The sequence below is a fragment of the Humulus lupulus genome, chromosome 2 (assembly GCF_963169125.1).
Source record: "Humulus lupulus chromosome 2, drHumLupu1.1, whole genome shotgun sequence".
NCBI lineage: Eukaryota > Viridiplantae > Streptophyta > Magnoliopsida > Rosales > Cannabaceae > Humulus > Humulus lupulus.
The window spans coordinates 168,908,963-168,928,940 of NC_084794.1; the positions used below are offsets into that span (position 1 = coordinate 168,908,963).

Here is a 19,978-nt window from a genome sequence, read left to right on the forward strand (position 1 = left end):
GGACAAACAGATCGCTATACACTTCTTAAAACAAGGCATAACTAGTTCGTACTAAAAACTTGATAGCTCCTTAGAAATCACGCAAACCAAGTTCCTGAAAAGGAAAGAAATGAGTAAGGTTTTGTTCGCATATACAAAATATGAGGTCTGTTCACTCATATGTGTTCAACTAGGGCAAACAAAACCAAAAATTGGACTAAAATGCATAAATGAGCTAGCTGCTAAGGGATCTATACTTTGTGAAAACAAGTCTACTCATAATAGCAAGCATGAGGTAAACAAGGAAATAAAAAGAATATCTTGTAACGAGCTAAAAATACTAACACAAATTTTTCGGAAATTAAAACATTTTTACTATTTAAAAGGTCTAAAAAATCTATATAAAAAAAACTTTTAAACATAATGTGTGCACATACAAAAATATTTACATCTTAAACTTAAAAGTCTTGCAATGAACCAAAATAGTTTAAACATAATTAAAAACAACATTTCAAAGGTGCAGACTCCCAGAGGTCAGACCACATGTACATCATCGCAAGCAGACCCCGGCGCTCACTGTCCTAGTTTTTCTTTGCCATTACCTACAACATGAACAACTAGGTAAGCGATAAAGCTTAGCAAATCAATCTGACAAAACAAAGCAAAATAAGACAATAGGAACCATACTTATGTTATGATTGGTTATATACATGGTGAAATTGGTTAAGCACAAAGAGGTGCAAAAACCATAACATTTCACAAAAGTCAACATGTGAGAGTTGACTTTTGGTATAGGCATTTGTAAATCATCTTTTTGGGTCCAAATTATTTCTTTGGAGAATATGAGAATACCCAAAAAGTATGGGAGCATTTGGTTTTGAGATAAGTTTTAGAGTGTCAAGTCAGTGACATCAGTAATGCGTCACCTCTAGGAAGCGACGTGTTGCTTGACCTTGAACTAATGGACCATGCGACATGTCACTGGTACTAAGCAACGCATCGCCTGGCAAGCGATGCATGCTTGGTGCCAGGCGATGTGTCGCCTGGTCTGTTCGTACGATTCCGTATAATGACGTGTTTTGGCTCCAAAATTCAAATTAAAATGCTCTAGTCTCATTAGTTGAGTCTAATGAGGTTCATATACTATTTAAAGGGTTCATTTGAGTTAATTAGTGACTTGATCACTCGCCTCTCTCTCTTTCTCTCTCTCTTAAAGAACTCACTCTTTCTCTCTCTCTCTAGCTATCAAGATTACTAGTTTTCTCCAAGATCTTCATCAAGAAAGCTTGACTTGTATGAAGACTCAAGGCTTGTGAATCTCAATCTCATTTCATTGTTGTAGCTTCAAGCAATTCCAAGGAGAAGGCTAGGAATAGAGATTTTTGGACAATAAATCTTCATTTGTGTCAAGCCTTCTAACATTTGTGGTTTACATAAAATCATAGTCTTGTGGTTTTATGTTTGAAGGTTCTTCTTCAAGAAAGATCTACTCTTCACTCACTTATTTGTGCTTTTGTAATTTGTGATTATCTTCCATTAGAGTTAGATTACTTGTGATTATTGCTTTGAGTTATGATACAAAACCAAGATTATTAGTCTCTTACCTCCAACAATAAAAAAAAATTATCTCTAAACCTTTGTTTTGTATCAAAGTTTGTTTATCTCTAAGGTTTATCTACTAACCAAAGCTATGGAAGAAAGCTCATCAATCTCAAGTTCATGTCTCAAGATCTAGTGAGACTAGATAGATTCGATGGATCAAATTTTATTCATTGGGAAGACAAGATCAAGTTCCTTCTCACAACATTGAAGGTGCACTACATTCTTGACAAAGATTTGAAGACTTTGGAGCCTCCAAAGGATGATGATGATCAAGAAGTTTTCAAAGAAATGAAGAAAATGGAAGAAGATGAACTCATTTGTAGAGGCCACATACTCAATGCTTTATCGGATCGTCTATATGATCTCTACACAAACACTACATCGGCTGGTGAGATTTGGGAAACTCTTGAGAAAAAGTACAAAACCGAAGAAGAAGGTACCAAGAAATTCCTCATAACTCAATATTTGAAATTTAAATTCTTTGATGGTAAACCATTACTCCCTCAAGTACTAAAATTTCAAGTTATTGTGAATAAGTTATCTACACTTAAAGATAAAATTTCCGGAACCCTTCATTTTGCGAGGGATTATAGCTAAGTTACCTCCATCTTGGAGAAGCTATATAAAGAAGATCATCCATAAGAATGATGAGATATCTTTGGAAGAGATCTTGAAGCACCTAAGGATTGAAGAGGAGTCTCGTTCTAGAGACAAGTACATAGAATAGTCCAATGTTGGGACATAAAAGGCTAACGCCATAGAGAAACCTTCTCGATCCAAAAGGAAGACTCACAAGAAGCCCCCAATAAAAGAAGGATACTTACCTAGCTCCTAAGAAGAATGAAAGGCAATTCAAGGGTGTGAGAGACCCTTGCTTTGTTTGTGACAAGAGTGGACACATGGCTAGGGAGTGCAAGTATCGAAAGCCCCATAACCATGGATCCAAGGTCAACACAGCCAAAGAGGAGTTGGTTGCTACCTTGAGTGAGGTGAATGACATCCAAATAAAAGTGCAAGGATGGTGGTATGACATTTGTGCCACCATTCATGTAACTTATGATAGAGAAGTCTTCAAAACCTTTGAAGAATCAAGAGATGGTCATGAGATCCAAATGAGAAATGAGCATAGATTCAAGGTGTTGGGCAAGGGGAATGTTGATCTTTACTTCACATATGGAAAGAATGTTTTATTGACCAATGTGTTGTATGTTCTGGATATGAGTAGGAATCTTGTGAGTGGGCACATGTTGAGCAAATTGGGCATCAAAGTGGTGTTTGAGTCCGGCAAGCTAATTTTATCCAAGAGCAACTACTTTGTGGGGAAAGGGTATGTTTGTGATGGGATTATAAAGTTGTGTACCAAAGACAATTATTTTGATAATAATGCATGCTCATCTTCCTCTTATATGCTTGGCTTTGATTCTATTAATTTGTGGCATAATATACTTGCTCATATAGGATATAGTACAATTAAAAAAGTTATCAAATGTGATTTGATTGTATGCTATGATGTTGAGCGTGATAAATGTGAATTATGTGTTAAATCTAAGATGGTAAAGAAACATTTTCCAAGTGTTGAAAGGAAAACTAACTTGTTAGATTTAATACATAGTAATTTATGTGAATTGAATGGAATAATTACTAGAGGTGGACATAGGTATTTTATTATCTTTATTGATGATTTTTCTAGATTCATATATGTGCACTTGCTTAAAAATAAGGATTAAACATTTAGCATGTTTAAAATTATGAAGCCGAAGTTGAAAATCAATTGGAAAATAAAATTAAAGTGATTAGAAGTGATAGGAGCATTGAATACTTTTCCAATGAATTCAATGTGTTTTGTGAGATGCATGGTATAATACGTGAATGTACAGTCCCTTATACACCCCAACAAAATGGTATAGCGGAAAGAAATAATAGAACATATGTTGAAATGATAATAAATGCTATGCTATTACATGAAAATTTGAGTTTTGCGTTATGGGGAGAAGCCTTGCTTACCGCTTGTCATATTCTAAACTGAATTTGTCTAAAGAAGAATCAAATTTCACCATATGAGATATGGAAAGGAAAGATGTCCAACCTAGGGTATCTCAAAGTGTGGGGGTGCCTTGCTTATTGCAAGAGCACGGAGCCTAAAAGGTCCAAGTTGGGTCCAAGGGCCATCAAATGTGTATTTATGGGATATGCCTCAAATAGCAAGACCTATATGCTATTAGACTTGGAGTCTAATGTGATATGTGATAATTAAATCAAGAGAAGTTGAGTTCTTTGAGAATTTTTTTTACAGTGGCAATAAGCCTCAAGAACTGATCTCATTAGAAGGAACTCAAGAGGAGTTACCTTCAAGGGTTGTAGAGCAACTGATATTGCCTAGAAAAAGCCAAAGGCTTAAAGATGGTAGATCACAAAATAAAACCTCTCAAGTGGGTGGGTATTTCGAAGAAAATACAACACTAATGGGACCATTCAAGCCTCTAAGGCAAGATTGGTGGCCAAATGGTTTAGACAAATAATTTTGATACCTACGCACCAGTAGAAAGGACAACATCTATAAGATTTTTGTTTGCCTTATCATCAATACACAACCTATATGTTCATCAAATGGATGTCAAAATGGTAACCTTGATGAGGAGGTATACATGGAACAACCGAAAGGGTTTGTTTTAAGGGGAAATTAACATAAGATGTGTAAGCTTGTTAAATCATTATATGGTTTAAAACAAGCACCAAAACAATGGTGTAAGAAGTTTGATGAAGCCATTGTTTCGAATGGGTTTAGACACAGAAGTGCAAACAAGTGCTTATACACTAAGACTTGTGATAACTATGTCATCTTAGTGTGTCTATATGTTGATGATATGTTGATATTAAGTAATGACATGAAAGACATAATAGAAACGAAGAGGTTTCTATCTTCTAACTTCAAAATGAAGGACCTTGGAGAGGTTGATACCATACTAGGTATCTGTTGGGGTATTATGCCCTAATTAAAACTCAAATTCTTTGTAATCTCATTTTATTATCAATAAAAAAAATAGAAATCATTTTTTGACTTGGTCAATCACTTTGCTCACATGTTTTATTTTCATGATTATTTGTTTAATATAAACTTCTATTAAATCCCGAGCATATAGCTAATCTTATTTATAGTGATGTAATCACAGTGGAATATAAATATGATTATATGTTCAAAATAAGTTAGTCCTATAATTAGTCAGTGCACCGGATTTACACTGACTTGCCAATCTACGATATGATCTACTTACATATTATAGTGTTATGTTCTTTTCAGAACATTAGCAAAGTAGATAAGATCGGATGCATTTGTTACATCGGACATGACCGATATTGACAGTTGATAAGATAAGTAAACATACCGTTATTATCTATTCTAGTCATATCATATAGTTGACCATAGGTCAAATTCAATCTCAATTCTGAGTGGTTAGTATTCTAACTGGTTATATTATTTGAGTTATTTGACTTGTTCGTTACCAGCTTACCCTACGGACTAGCCCATACTTACATTTTGGGAACTCGGTAGTATAATTGAGTGTGAGTGTTAATCATAGATATGAACATCTATAGCTTCTGATTAAGAAGTGAAATGATGGTTTCCTTTTAGTTTGGTTCAAGGTGTTAAATGATAGAGATCTCATTTCAGTAATTAAATTAGTTTACTGAAATATCATTTACAAGGAACTAAGTGTTTTAAGGATAAAATACAATGAGGGGTAAAACGGTATTTTAGTCCTATCTCATTGTAGACCATCTATAGAGGATTGAGTGACAATTATGGTTGTAACAATGGATAATTAATAGTGTATCTATATTTGTTATAGAGCATTCTATGAATTCAAGAGTGCAATTCCAAGTCTATAGTGGAGTCACGATGAATTAATAAGTTAGTAAATTTATTTGTTAGATTTATGATAACTTATTGGAGCTAGGCCTATGGTCCTCGTTGTACCTTGGATAAAATCATCTAGATAGTCTCAATTAATTGATTTAATCATCAATTATAATTATCAAAGTTGACCAGGTCAATTTTGGATAATTTCACAGAGTTGTGTAATTTTGAGAAGAAAAGAGAAATCATGGCAAATTTATTAATTAAGATAAATTGGTATCTAAATTAATAAATAAGTTTAAATCAAGGTTCAAATTATAAATAATTAATTTGATAAAGGATTTAAATAGTTATTTAATTAATTAAATTAATAGAAAATAATACAGGCCTTGATTTTAAGTCCAATGGGCTTATAATCAAATGGGAAATTTCACGGGCCTATAACCCATGATAATTTTGACCTAGGGCTTCAAAATGGCTATTATTTTATTGATTTTTTAATTAAATTAAATGGCCTAATTGAGTCTATAAAAGGAGTGCTTAGAGAGAAGTCAAAATAGAAGTTTGATAAGTCACAAGGCAGATTTTCTGATAGTTTTAGATTCTCTCTAAACACAAGTCATTTTCTAAGCCTCTTTGTTATTTTCTCTTCTTCTCTCTATATCTATCTCATGTGTTGAGAATTGCCCACACTAGTCTAGGTGGTTCTAAGGATACATTGGAAGATTGTGAAGAAAATAGAAGATCGGTTCAGTTTCTTGATAATACTCTGCAACAGAGAGGATACAAGAGTTAGAGAAACTGAAGGAATGACTCTTTAATTATGTTGCATATACTGTAAGTATTCTATTCTTTGTTTCTCTTTGAATTCAATTTTATAAACATGTTTTAGGCTATCTCGTATTAATTTGTTTAATATTAGATATACATGAAAATAAATAAAGATCTTGTATAAGTTAATCCAACAACTGGCCTCAGAGTATTTGGTAATCTTTATTTTCATGCATGAACATGTTTAAAATTAGATTATTTGATATGTTTGAATAATTGGATGGTTTTCATGTTTTTATAAAACATATTGATTTTATGTGAATTTTAGCAATTTTTAGTTTATTTTGTTGTGTTTTCTATGCTATTAATTTTTATATATGCTTTATTTTGTGTAAAACATGTTAAAAATTAATTAGAAAGTGGTTTTGGTTTGAAAAATTGCTCAAAAAAATTTTTGGAAAATTTTGGCCTAGCTCCCATGCGCGCGCGGACCCCGCGCTCACGCCCCCGCACGCCAGCCACCAGCCGTGAACAATACCCGTGAACAGTACCACAGGTACTATTCATTTTTTTTTAAATAATAAAATTTGTATAAATAAATTATTTATAAGCAAAACCAAAAATATATTTTTTGTTTTATCATTTAATTTTTTTTTAAATAAGATATTTTTGTTAGTTGAGATTTAAATAATTATATATTTTCTACAAACATTCAAATTTAAATTTCAAAATAGACTAACAACTTAATTTTAAATCTTTTAATATATTAAAATATTATAATTATGATATCAGATATTTTATATATTTTCTTTTAAAGTCTTGATTTTTTTAAATCTTTATTTGAAAATATAAATATCTTTTTATTCTATAGTTTTTAATATTTAAATTTTTTGAAATTTGAATATTGTTAGTTAGATATTTTTATAGATATTTGAATTTGTTTAACTATTTTGAGATATTTTAGAATTGTTATAACTATTTATATATATTCTTTTTTAAAATGGTTAAAATATTAGCAAATTGTTGTAACAACACAAGATATTTTCAAAAATAGTTAAGATTTTGATTTTAAAATTTAAAATTGGTTAAATTTTGAAAAATATCATTTTTTTTCAAAAAATTAATAAAATATTTTTTTAATAAATGGGATTTAAATTAACTTTGGTTAATTGTTGATAAATCCTATTTAAATTAAATTAATATTTTTTTTCCAAATTAACCTAAAACCAAGTTGATTGTTGATAAATGAAATTTAAATTAACTATTGTTAATTGTTGATAAATTTCATTTAAATTGACTTATTTTTTGTAAAAATTTAATTAATTTGAATTTTTTTTGATAAATTCTAGATAATTAATTGTGGTATTTTTGCAAATGAAATAAATTGTGGTATTTTTGCATAAATTCATAGAATTGTTCATATAGTAACATGATTAGGCCCATCCAATTATAACATATCTGTTTGCACTATATGTGATATTTTTACAATTGGGCTTAGATACATATAGTGGCCCATATGTTTGTTAGATATATGGTATTTTGCCAAATAAAATATTCATAAAATGATAGGTTTTATTTGGGCCCATTAGAAAATGTAAAATTTAAATTCCTCTCTTGTGGATGATTCAACTTGTGAAGTTCAATTTGCTTTGCATGACTATAATGGGCCTAATCAATTAATAACAATTAATAAAACGAATGTTTAAATTCCTGTCTTTTGGACCTTGTATGGAAGATAGGAGGCCTTTGTAGTGGGAACGACATACTGGACCCAGCCCTCCTCCATACAAGCCCAATTGTTAAGGCAGATTTACCTGAGTTTGACTTAATTGTATAGGTTCATTATATTAGTTAAACATAAATATTGATTAGCAACAAATTAATTCTAAATTAATTGAATTTGTTTCAATGTGACACTTTATAATTAATAAGAAATTATAGGACTTTGGTTTTAAAAAAATTTAATCTGTTTAATTTTTTTGGGAAAACCATAGTCATTAATTTTCTAAAAATAAATAATAAAAATATTATTTTAATTTTATAATGAGCTTATTTTAAGGATTTTATTCGATCTCCACTGTTGGTTTAACATAGTCAATAGCTTAATGGGACCTCAAGGCGCTTTGATTCGTCCCCCTATGGAAGGTGTTCATTAGTTATTTTGACAAGGTTAGATTTTGAAAGATAGATAATTATAGGTCAAATTCTACTAGACTCACCCCTACGGTGACTACTAGAACTAAATCTATGATTATTGAAACCGTGGGTCTAGATCATAAAATAAGAGATTTTGTTTTCTTATTTTGATCGAATAGTAGGATGTTAATAGTGGTGTCCATTATTAAATGAGTTTACAACTCTATTTAACTAGTGGTATTTTTTACTCTCGCCAACCGGGACAAGGGTATCATAGATTAGTTAAAAACCTAAAGAAATAGAGTTATGACTGTTTTTGGTATTTTTTTCTCATATCTGACATATTTTTTGTATATGTTGTGCTATTTCTTGAAATTTGTGTGAATAGAAGTTATATTGAGAAAATGTGATTGATTTCTATTTTATTGGTAATTTGTAGTTCTAAGTAGTGTCTGTGTCTACTCCCATCCTTTCTCAACTTTCAATGGAGAAACTCACTGGACAAAACTTCCTTAATTGGAAGCAGAATATCAACATAGAGTTGATTAGTGACAACTCTGAATTCGTCATGATTGAGGAATCCCCAGAACGAGCATCGTGTCCGCACGTTAGTGATGGTACCGTCAATGCTCGTGATGGTACCGTAAATGCTTGGATAGCACCATCTCTGCACGTTCGTGATGTCACCGTAAATTCTCGGATGGCACCGTGTCTGCATGTTCGTGCTCAACTCAACTATGGTCTGACGCAGCTCATGAACGAGCTTCAGATTATTGAACTTGTCATGGTGGACCTAGTAAAGGAGGTGAAAATAAGACTACTGATGTTGCTGTTGATCTAGTTAAGGTTGAAGCTCATCCAGCTTCGTCTTCGAAAGCTAGAAACAAGAGGAAATGTGGACAAAACAACAGCCCCAAGCATGCAAAGGCTGTAAAGACGAGTGCACAACCACGTGCACAGACGCCTAAGGGGAAGAACATGAAAAACAAGAAAGGTAAAGATAAATGTTTTCACTGCAAAGAGAAGGGGCATTGGAAACGAGATTGCCCCAAGTTTCTAGTAGCGAAAAATAAAGGTAATGATTATAGTTCATTTATCTTAGAAACATGTGTTTTAGAGAATGATAAATCCGTTTGGATTATTGATTCTGGATCTACCAATCATGTTTGTAACTCTTTACAGCTTCTTGAATCATGGGAGGAAGTGAACGAAGGCGGCTTAAAGCTTAGAGTTGGGAATGGAGCGTCCGTTAAGGTCCAAGCTAGAGGAATAGCTCGTCTGAAGTTCAGAAATAAATACTTAATTTTAAAAGATGTATTTTTTATTCTGGATTTTAGTAGAAATTTAATTTCAGTTTCCATGTTGCAATTAGAAGGATTTGTTATGACTTTCACAAGTTTTAATATATCTATTTCTTTCAATGGATCACAATTGTGTATTGCATGTTTGGAAAACGGGCTTTATATTCTACGACCTAATGAACCCCTCGCTCTTAACAATGATTTATTCAAAGTAGCTAAACCTAGGACCAATAAACGTCAAAAGACCGATAACAATAATATGACATATTTATGGCACTTGAGACTAGGTCACATTGGCTATGATAGGATTCAAAGACTTACAAAGGACGAACCTTTAAGGGAACTCACCTTAGGTGAATTACCTGTCTGTGAATCTTGTCTAGAAGGCAAACTGACCAAGCGTCCATTCTCTGCAAAGGGTGCTAGGGCCAAAGAACCACTTGGTCTTGTGCATTCAGATGTTTGTGGACCTTTGAATGTACAAACCAGGGGTGGTTTTTAGTATTTCTTCACTTTCATTGACGATTACTCTAGATACTCATGTCTTTACCTAATGCATAGGAAATCAGAAACATTTTCAAAGTTTTAGGAATTCCTAGCAATGGCTCAGAACCAATTAGGTAAAACGTTAAAGATCTTGAGATCTGATAGGGGTGGAGAATATTTGGATATGCAATTCCAAGATCATTTAACTGAACTTAGGATTTTATCACAACTTACTGCCCCAGGTACTCCGCAACAAAATGGTGTAGCGGAACGCCGAAACAGAACTTTATTGGAAATGGTTAGAAGCATGCTTAGTTACTCAACTCTACCAACTTCGTTCTGGGGACATCCAATTGAAACCGCGAATGACATTCTCAATGTCGTGTCGTCAAAATCAATCCCCAAAACACCTTTTGAATACTGGAATGGTCGTGAACCTAGTTTACGCCATTATAGAATCTGGGGGTGTCCCGCTCACGGCCTGAGGAAAAAGGAGGGAAAGCTAGAACCGCGAACTGAAGTTTGCATGTTTGTTGGATATCCTAAAGGTGCTCGGGGTGGACTTTTCTATAGTCATTCATAAAAGAAAGTGTTTACTTCTACAAATGCTAATTTTATGGAAAATGACTATGTCCAGAACTTTAAACCTCGCAGCAAAGTAATTTTAGAGGAGATGGTTAAATAATTGACTCCAACCAATGTTCCATCGTCATCAACGCAAGTTGATGATGAAATTCCCACTCTTCACGTCCAACCGACGCAAATCGGTTTAAATGAAGAAAGTACCATTGTTCCTGAGCAAACAGTCACAGAGCCTCGTCGTAGTAGGAGGGTTTCTAGGAATCCAATTCGCTATGGTTTGGATGGTGAAACCAATATGGTTGTTGGTGACACTAGTGATGCTGATCTGTTGTCTTTCAAACAGGCAATGGCTAGCCCTGAAAAGGAACTATGGCTCGAAGCTATGAAATAGGAAATGGAATCCATGTACTCAAATTCCGTCTAGGATCTTGTGGAAGCACCTAGTGACTTCATGGCCATTGGGTGCAAGTGAATCTACAAGAAGAAACGAGGTGTTGATGGAAATATCGAGACTTATAAAGCTCGATTAGTGACAAAGGGTTATACCTAAAGAGAAGGTGTGGACTATGAGGAAACTTTTAGTTCGGTAGCCATGCTCAAATCCATTCGCATCCTCCTATCCATAACAGCCGCTCTCGACTATGAGATATGAAAAATGGACGTCAAGACTGCTTTTCTTAATGGAAAGCTTGACGAAGTCATTTATATGGATCAGCCAGAAGGATTTAAAGTATCTGGACAAGAAGGAAAAATTTGCAAATTGAACAGATCCATCTATTGACTTAAGCAAGCTTCTCGTTCCTGGAATCTTAGGTTTGATGAAATAATAAAAACCTATGGCTTTGAACAAAATATTGATGAGCCCTGTGTTTACCAACTGAAGGCAAATCAAATAGTGGTATTCCTGGTTCTTTATGTAGATGATATCTTACTCATTGGAAACAATGTTAAGAAATTATCAGATGTGAAGAATTGGCTGAGCACTCAATTCCGGATGAAGGATTTGGGTGAAGCAAGTTATGTTCTAGGTATCCAGATCATCAGGGATAGAAAGAACAAACTTTTAGCTCTATCTCAAGCAGCTTACATTGATAAAGTGCTTGAACGTTTCTCAATGTCAAATTCCAAGAAAGGGCATCTACCATCCCGCCATGGAATTCATCTTTCAAAGAAGCAGTCTCCCCAGACTCCTGAAGAGGAAGATGCAATGAGAAAAGTTCCTTACGCATCTGCAGTTGGAAGTCTGATGTATGCCATGTTGTGTACTAGACCGGATATCTGCTATGCAGTGGGAGTAGTGAGCAGGTATCAGTCAAACCCAGGACCGGAACATTAGATAGCAGTTAAGCATATCTTAAAGTATTTGAGACAGACTAGGGATTATATGTTAGTCTACAAGGGTGGTGTTCTGAACCTTGTAGGCTACACCGATTCAGATTTTTAGACTGATGTCGATGACAGGAAGTCTACTTCTGGAATGGTGTTTACTCTTGGGGGTGGAGCTGTGATTTGGAGAAGCGTAAAGCAGTTTGCAATCTCAGATTCCACCATGGAGGCTGAGTACATAGTCACGTCAGAAGCAGCTAAGGAAATAGTCTGGCTAAAGAAGTTCTATTCAGATCTTGGTGTTATTCCAGAAATGGATGAACCGCCTGTGTTGTTTTGTGACAATACAGGAGCGATAGCCAACTCGAAAGAACCTCGAAGTCACAAGAGGAGTAAGCATATAGAAAGGAAGTATCACATTATTCGAGAATATGTGGCCAGAGGAGATGTGAAGGTTATGAAGATTGCAACTTAAGACAATCTTGCGGATCCCTTTACAAAGACACTACCAGAAGCTACATTTGATAAGCATATCAAGGAAATGAGATTAATAGAATTAAGGCATTAGCTTCAATTAGTGCAAGTGGGAGTTTGTTGGGGTTTTATGCCCTAATTAAAACTCAAATTATTTGTAATCTCATTTTATTATCAATAAAAAAAAATATAAATCATTTTTTGACTTGGTCAATCACTTTGCTCATATGTTTTATTTTCATGATTATTTGTTTAATATAAACTTCTATTATATCCCGAGCATATAGCTAATCTTATTTATAGTGACGTAATCACAGTGGAATATAAATATGATTATATGTTCAAAATAAGTTAGTCCTATGATTAGTCAGTGCACCGGATTTACACTGACTTGCAAATCTACGATATGATCTACTTACACATTATAGTGTTATGTTCTTTCCAGAACATTAGCAAAGTAGATAAGATCGGATGTATTTGTTACATCGGACTGGACCGATATTGACAGTTGATAAGATAAGTAAACATACCGTTATTATCTATTCTAGTCATATCATATAGTTGACCATAGGTCAAATTCAATCTCAATTCTGAGTGGTTATTATTCTAACTGATTATATTATTTGAGTTCTTTGACTTGTTCGTTACCAGCTTACCCTACAGACTAGCCCATAGTTACATCTTGGGAACTCGGTAGTATAATTGAGTGTGAGTGTTAATCATAGATATAAACATCTATAGCTTCTGATGAAGAAGTGAAACGATAGTTTCCTTTTAGTTTGGTTCAAGGTGTTAAATGATAGAGATCTCATTTCAGTAATTAAATTAGTTTACTGAAATATCATTTACAAGGAACTAAGTGTTTTAAGGATAAAATACAATGAGGGGTAAAACGGTATTTTAGTCCTATCTCATTGTAGACCGTCTATAGAGGATTGAGTGACAATTATGTTTGTAACAATGGATAATTAATAGCGTATCTATATTTGTTATAGAGTGTTCTATGAATTCAAGAGTGCAATTCCAAGTCTATAGTGGAGTCACGAGGAATTAATTAGTTAGTAAATTTATTTATTAGATTTATGATAACTTATTGGAGCTTGATTTCATAGCCCCATGGTCCCCATTGTACCTTAGATAAAATCATCTTGATAGTCTCAATTAATTTATTTAATCATCAATTAGAATTATCAAAGTTGAACAGGTCAATTTTGGATAGTTTCACAGAGTTGTGTAATTTTGAGAAGAAAAGAGAAATCATGGCAGATTTATTAATTAAGATAAATTGGTATCTAAATTAATAAATAAATTTAAATCAAGGTTCAAATTATAAATAATTAATTTGATAAGGGATTTAAATAATTATTTAATTAATTAAATCAATAGAAAATAATACAAGCCTTGATTTTAAGTCCAATGGGCTTATAATCAAATGGGAAATTTCACGGGCCTATAGCCCATGATAATTTCAACCTAGGGTTTCAAAATGGCTATTATTTTATTGATTTTTTAATTAAATTAAATGGCCTAATTGAGTCTATAAAAGGAGTGCTTAGAGAGAAGTCAAAACATAAGTTTGATAAGTCACAAGTCAGATTTTCTGATAGTTTTAGATTCTCTCTAAACACAAGTCCTTTTCTAAGCCTCTTTATTATTTTCTCTTCTTCTCTCTATATCTATCTCATGTGTTGATAATTGCCCACACTAATCTAGGTGTTTCTAAGGATACATTGGAAGATTGTGAAGACAATAGAAGATCGGTTCAGTTTCTTGATAAATACTCTGCGACAGAGAGGATACAAGAGTTAGAGAAACTGAAGGAAGGACTCTTTAATTCCACTGCGTACACTGTAAGTATTCTATTCTTTGTTTCTCTTTGAATTCAATTTTAGAAACATGTTTTAGGCTATCTCATATTAATTTGTTTAATATTAGATATACATTAAAATAAATAAAGATCCTGTATAAGCTAATCCAACAGTATCAAAGTTAGAAGGAATGTGGATGGGCATGCCTTAGGTCAAGCTCATTATGTTGAGAAAAAGCTTGACAAGTTTGGTCATCTTAATATCAAAGAGGCAAACACACCCTTCAATTCAAGACTAAAGCTTGAAAAGAATGAAGGTAGAACGGTGGCTCAACTAGAGTATGCAAATGCAAATGGTAGTTTGAAGTATGTCACACATTGTACTAGAGCGGACATTGCATTTGCAGTTAGTAAACTAAGCCAATTTACTAGCAACCCAAGTATCATACATTGGAAGGTTGTTGAAAGAGTATTTGGATACCTTAAAAGGACCAAAGAGTTATGCCTCCAATATTCTAAGTTTCATTCTGATGCAAGTTGGATATCCGGTGTAGGAGAATCTCTCCACAACTGCTTGGGTGTTCACCCTTGGTAGGGGTGTCATTTCTTGGGGATCTAAGAAACAACCATGTTGTCCGAGTTTGTAGCTCTAGCGGCAACCAACAAAGAGGCTAAGTGGCTAAGAGATCTCATATTGGAGATACCGAAAACTGTGATTGATGTATCAACTATTTCGATACATTGTGATAATCAAGCCCATTTAATTAGAGCTTACAACAAGTTGTATAATGGGAAGTCTAGACATATAAGTTAAAGACATGATTATGTGAGGGAATTGATAGATAAGAGTATGATATCAATTTCATATGTAAAATCTTGTGAGAACTTAGCGAATCCATTTACCAAACCTTTTGGTAGAGAATTGGTTAGTTCCACAAATAGAGGGATGAGACCAAAACTCATTAACAAATAGACTCCCCAATGATGGCAACCCAACTCAAAACTTGTATACATCAAGTGTAGAGTTTAATAGGTAAGAACAAGTCATTGATAATAGAATAGTTTCAACATTAACAACTTAAAGGTCTCATCGAGGATGAGTTAATGTTGGTTGCTACCATACATGAGGGTTAAGCCATGAGGATTTTAATGAAATTCAGTTGAAGAGCAACAAGCATCTCTAAAGGTAGGAAAGATTTTGTAAGAATTTCACCTATGTGAACCTAGAGGTGGTGCCGGCTCTCAAGAGAGTATGAGTTTTCTCTCTAGATGGTTCATGAATGGATCAAGCACAAGGCCATAAAAGTGTTAAGCGTGAAAAGTGGAAAATACATGAGGTTTGTGAGACAATACCGATTTTTATCACTAGGATTGTTGGGTTCAAACTTTTTAAAATACCTTATCATTTTGGTAGAAGTTTTGTAGTGTTTTCACTAAGATAAAGTTCAAATCCAAAAGGTACTTAATTTTATGCACTGATATCGTTTGGCTAGAGGATTGAGGATATATTTAACCAAGTGGGGGAATGTTATGATTGGTTAAATATATGGTGAAATTGGTTAGGCACGAAGAGGTGCAAAAACTATAACGATTTCACAAAAGTCAACATGTGAGAGTTGAATTTCCATATAGGCATTTATAAATTATATTTTAGGGTCCAAAGTGTTTCTTTAGAGTATAAGAGTACACAAAAAGTATGGGTGCATTTGGGGATGTTTTGAGACAACTTTTGCAGTGCCAAGTCAGTGGCATCGGAGATGTGTCGCCTCCTAGAGGCGACGCGTCGCTCAGCCTTGAAATAATGGACCAGACGATGTGTCTCCTGGGCTGTCTGTACGATTCCGTACAATGACGTGTTTTGGCTCCAAAATTAAAATTAAAATGTTCTATTCTCATTGGTTGGGTCTAATGAGGTTCTTATACTATTTAAAGGGTTCATTTGAGTTAATCGATGACTTGATCACTCGCCGCTCTCTCTCACTCTCATAAAGAACTCCCTCTCTGTCTCTCTCTAGCTTTCAACATTACTAGTTTTCTCCAAGATCTTCATCAAGAAAGCTTGACCTGTATGACTCAAGGCTTGTGAATCTCAATCTCATTCCATTGTTGTAGCTTCAAGTAATTCTCAGGAGAAGGCTAGGAATATAGATTTTTGGACAACAAATCTTTATTTGTGTCAAGCCTTATAACATTTGCGGTTCACATAAAATCATAGTCTTGTGGTTTTATTTTTGAAGTTTCTTCTTAAAGAATTGTCTACTCTTCACTCACTTATTTATGTTTATGCACTTTGTGATTATCTTCCATTAGAGTTAGATTACTTGTGATTATTGCTTTGAGTTGTAATACAAAACCAAGATTATTAGCCTCTAACCCACAACAACTTAGGGTTCCGAATAAATTCGAGCCCTAATCAAACAATTCAAAAACACCTAAGTGTCCTAGGAGTTTCATAATACCTTAAGCATAAATAGCAAAACATAAACCCAGCAGAACATCCAAACCTGAGCAGAAACAGAATAATAACCAATAATAATATTAACCCTAGAAGCCAATTTGGGAGATGCCAAAGTATCCCCTAGTATCACATTTCAACTATTGTGGAGAACCAAGTCTCTATACCGATATCTCAATCATTAATCCCTCTCAAGGGTAACCCACGGTTACCTAGGGCATTCATACTAACACACACGGGTTTGGTGGATCCACACCGGCTTATCGAGACTCCTAGGTTACTTGATCTACTTTACTCCTAGCCAAATGTCACAGAACAACATATCACAATGGATCATAAGCACCCCTAGAATCATTCAAAATCCTAAGTTTACTAAACTTATCTCCTGGCCAATTCTCATAGAATCTGACCATACCAATAATATCAAAGGACGAGGCGTCCTACACAACGATTGAATAGGCAGATATCGTCTCCACTATATAACAATAGGTGGATACCGTCCAAGTACTCAAGAGATAGGCAGAAACAATCAGCATAATAATTTTATAAGTAGATTCCATTCACACTTAAATCTTAAAGGTCCCGAGTGCGACCTGAACCACAATTACACAACATCTCATGTTGAGCGTAAGCACCGCCTAGTCATTGTATCTAAATGAGCCCTCTCTCTAACTAGCGTATGAGCCCTAATTCTAGCAAACAATACACTAGTTAATTAATGTTGTAGACATGTAAATCATAGAATGACTTACAGGTTATCCTTGCTGCGTGTGGGCAAATACTCCCCTAGATCGTCCTGTCTTGTTAGCCAATACTGTAACTAGCATACAATATACTTGGATTAATTATGGCAATTATAGTAGATTAATCTACTTTGGGCATTAAGTTCATAAATTGAATACCCACTAAGGGTATTATTGTCCTCATACTTTTTAAGCCGTGAAACGGCGCTTACGGTTCTCAGAAAAATTTCCATGACGGGTCTTAATTATTTAAAAGTTGGCTTTTATACAAATTTTCGCTATGTTTCCTCTATTAGACCTAGCCGTAATAAATACTTGGAAGTCGTTTCCTCTATTAGACCTAGCCGGAATAAATACTTGGAAGCCCTATAGCTTTACCAATTTTACCATTTCTTTGATAAATTACCAAGAATTTATAGATTCGGTAAAATCATTTAAATTGTAAATTTTGATGAACTAAGTTAAATTATTTGATTAAGAAATAATTATAAAGATAGTGATAATTTTTTGTTTTTTTCTAAGAAAAATTAGGAAAAAGTTGATTTTATTTTTAAAATGTATTTTATTCCATTTTTTAAAAATTTGGACTTTGGACCCTTTTTAATTTATTAAAACTAAAATTCATTAATTGATAAAATTATTAATTTCAAATAGCCAAATTAACCTTAATAGTTATTTAATGTGCTAAACTTAAAACTATAATTATCAAGATTAAAGTATATTGAAAAATCTAAACTTTTAGAAAAACTCTCATTTTTCTACCTAGTATAAAACTTGTCATTTTATTTTCTAAGTTACCAACTTTAGAAAATTATACTTTAAAAACCACTACTCTAAAAAATTTCAAACTATGCAGAATCAATTTTGGCTACTCCAAGAAGTTCCTTGCCAAATTTCATACAAAAATAACAATTTTTACTTGATGAAAACTATTTTCAAAGTTAGTCTTTTAAAACTGCCCAAGGAGAATTTAACATTCTTCTTAAACTTTGAGAGACCATAAAATCCAATTGATTTATTATTTAGGTATGAAATTTCTTAGATCCAGGGTATGTGAAAATTTCTCATATGAAAAATTAGGTTATTTGGAAAAAATTTACTTAGTTAAAAGTGTTCACAAACATAGCTGTCCAAAGGGCTATTTTGAAAATCTAGAATTTTTACCTAACTTTAAAAAATTATATCTCCTAGCCCTTCCAATATTTTTCTTTGAAACATTACCAGTTTAATTAACAATATCAAAAGAATGTTATCACCAAAAATTTGACAAAAATACATTAATTTACATAGGCAACTCACTGTCCAAAGTCGGCTATTTGTACAGTTTTCAAAAGCCATTTTTCCAGATTGCACAATAATTTTGTACAATACATAACTTGGTCATTTCAAAACATTTTTGAACAATTCTACCCACTATGAACATATACTCATCCTAAAATACACAATGGAACCAAAAAAATCTAGAAATAAGTTTGTATAATTTTCTCTTGACCATTTGGAATTCAAGACTTAAACATTTTTCACATGAAATCATACAATACATATGGAATGTTGAGTTCCACTTCTAAACATTCAACCAAACCTTCCTGCATGCATGATTAGCCAAAATTTACACAACATTGCAGTGCCAATAATGCATTTAAACACACATGCAAGGCGGATTTATACAAAATTTGAGTATAAACACATCTAAGTGTCATATACCTTGTAGTCTCTTGGGTGGGTTTTGGTTTGCCTCTACACCTCTAGCCCTTGAACAAGTCTCTAACCTTCATATTTACACTCCCCCAAAGACCCAACAATCAGAACAATATACTCTAACAAGTGGAAAAGAAAACTAAAAAGAAAGGAACTAACAAAACTAACACAGGCTTAGGACTTTACCTTTTAAATTTTTCTCCTTTAAAGCTTCTTCTTCTAGCTCTCAGAAACTACAAAGGGACATGGGATAGTGTTTGGAAATGAGTAGAGATGAGAGATTGAGAGAGTTATGTGAGAAATTTTGTGAAAAAAATCAGAGAGAAAGAGTGGGAAGTTCGGCCAAGCTAGAGAGAAAAATGTCAGGGAGAAAAAAAATAAAATATGAGAATGAAGACTTTTCTTTGACTTTTGCTATTTATACCAACTCTAAAAAAAATTAAATGACCATTTTACCTCTCCTAGCTGCCGCCTCTGTTAGTGTCTAATTAACCCAAAAAATTCTTAATTAATCCCTAATTAACTTACTAATCGGCCCCTTAATTCTATACTTCAAGGATAATTACTAAGTGGTAATTTTTCACTTAATTCATGAAATTGAATTCTTAACCTACAGTAATTAAACTAAATAGGTCTTACCATTTAATAAGTGGTTACACTCTTATGTTTATAACTCATAGTATTTAATTAACCAAAATTCTATTTTTTTTGCTAAATATGCATTTTTCACAAAAATACATTTTTAAAGATTTTTCCCACAAA

General features: G+C 33.3%; 1 long non-coding RNA gene across 1 annotated transcript; it reads right to left on the reverse strand.

The window, feature by feature from the left end:
* Nucleotides 1–375: 375 nt before the first annotated feature.
* On the reverse strand, nucleotides 376–19,744 carry LOC133816402 (uncharacterized). The gene is made up of 4 exons (XR_009885211.1): nucleotides 19,403–19,744; nucleotides 19,223–19,287; nucleotides 17,528–17,595; nucleotides 376–581 (listed from the first exon to the last, which is right to left on the reverse strand). It is a non-coding gene; the product is annotated as an uncharacterized LOC133816402 (long non-coding RNA).
* Between the last annotated feature and the right edge of the window lie 234 nt (nucleotides 19,745–19,978).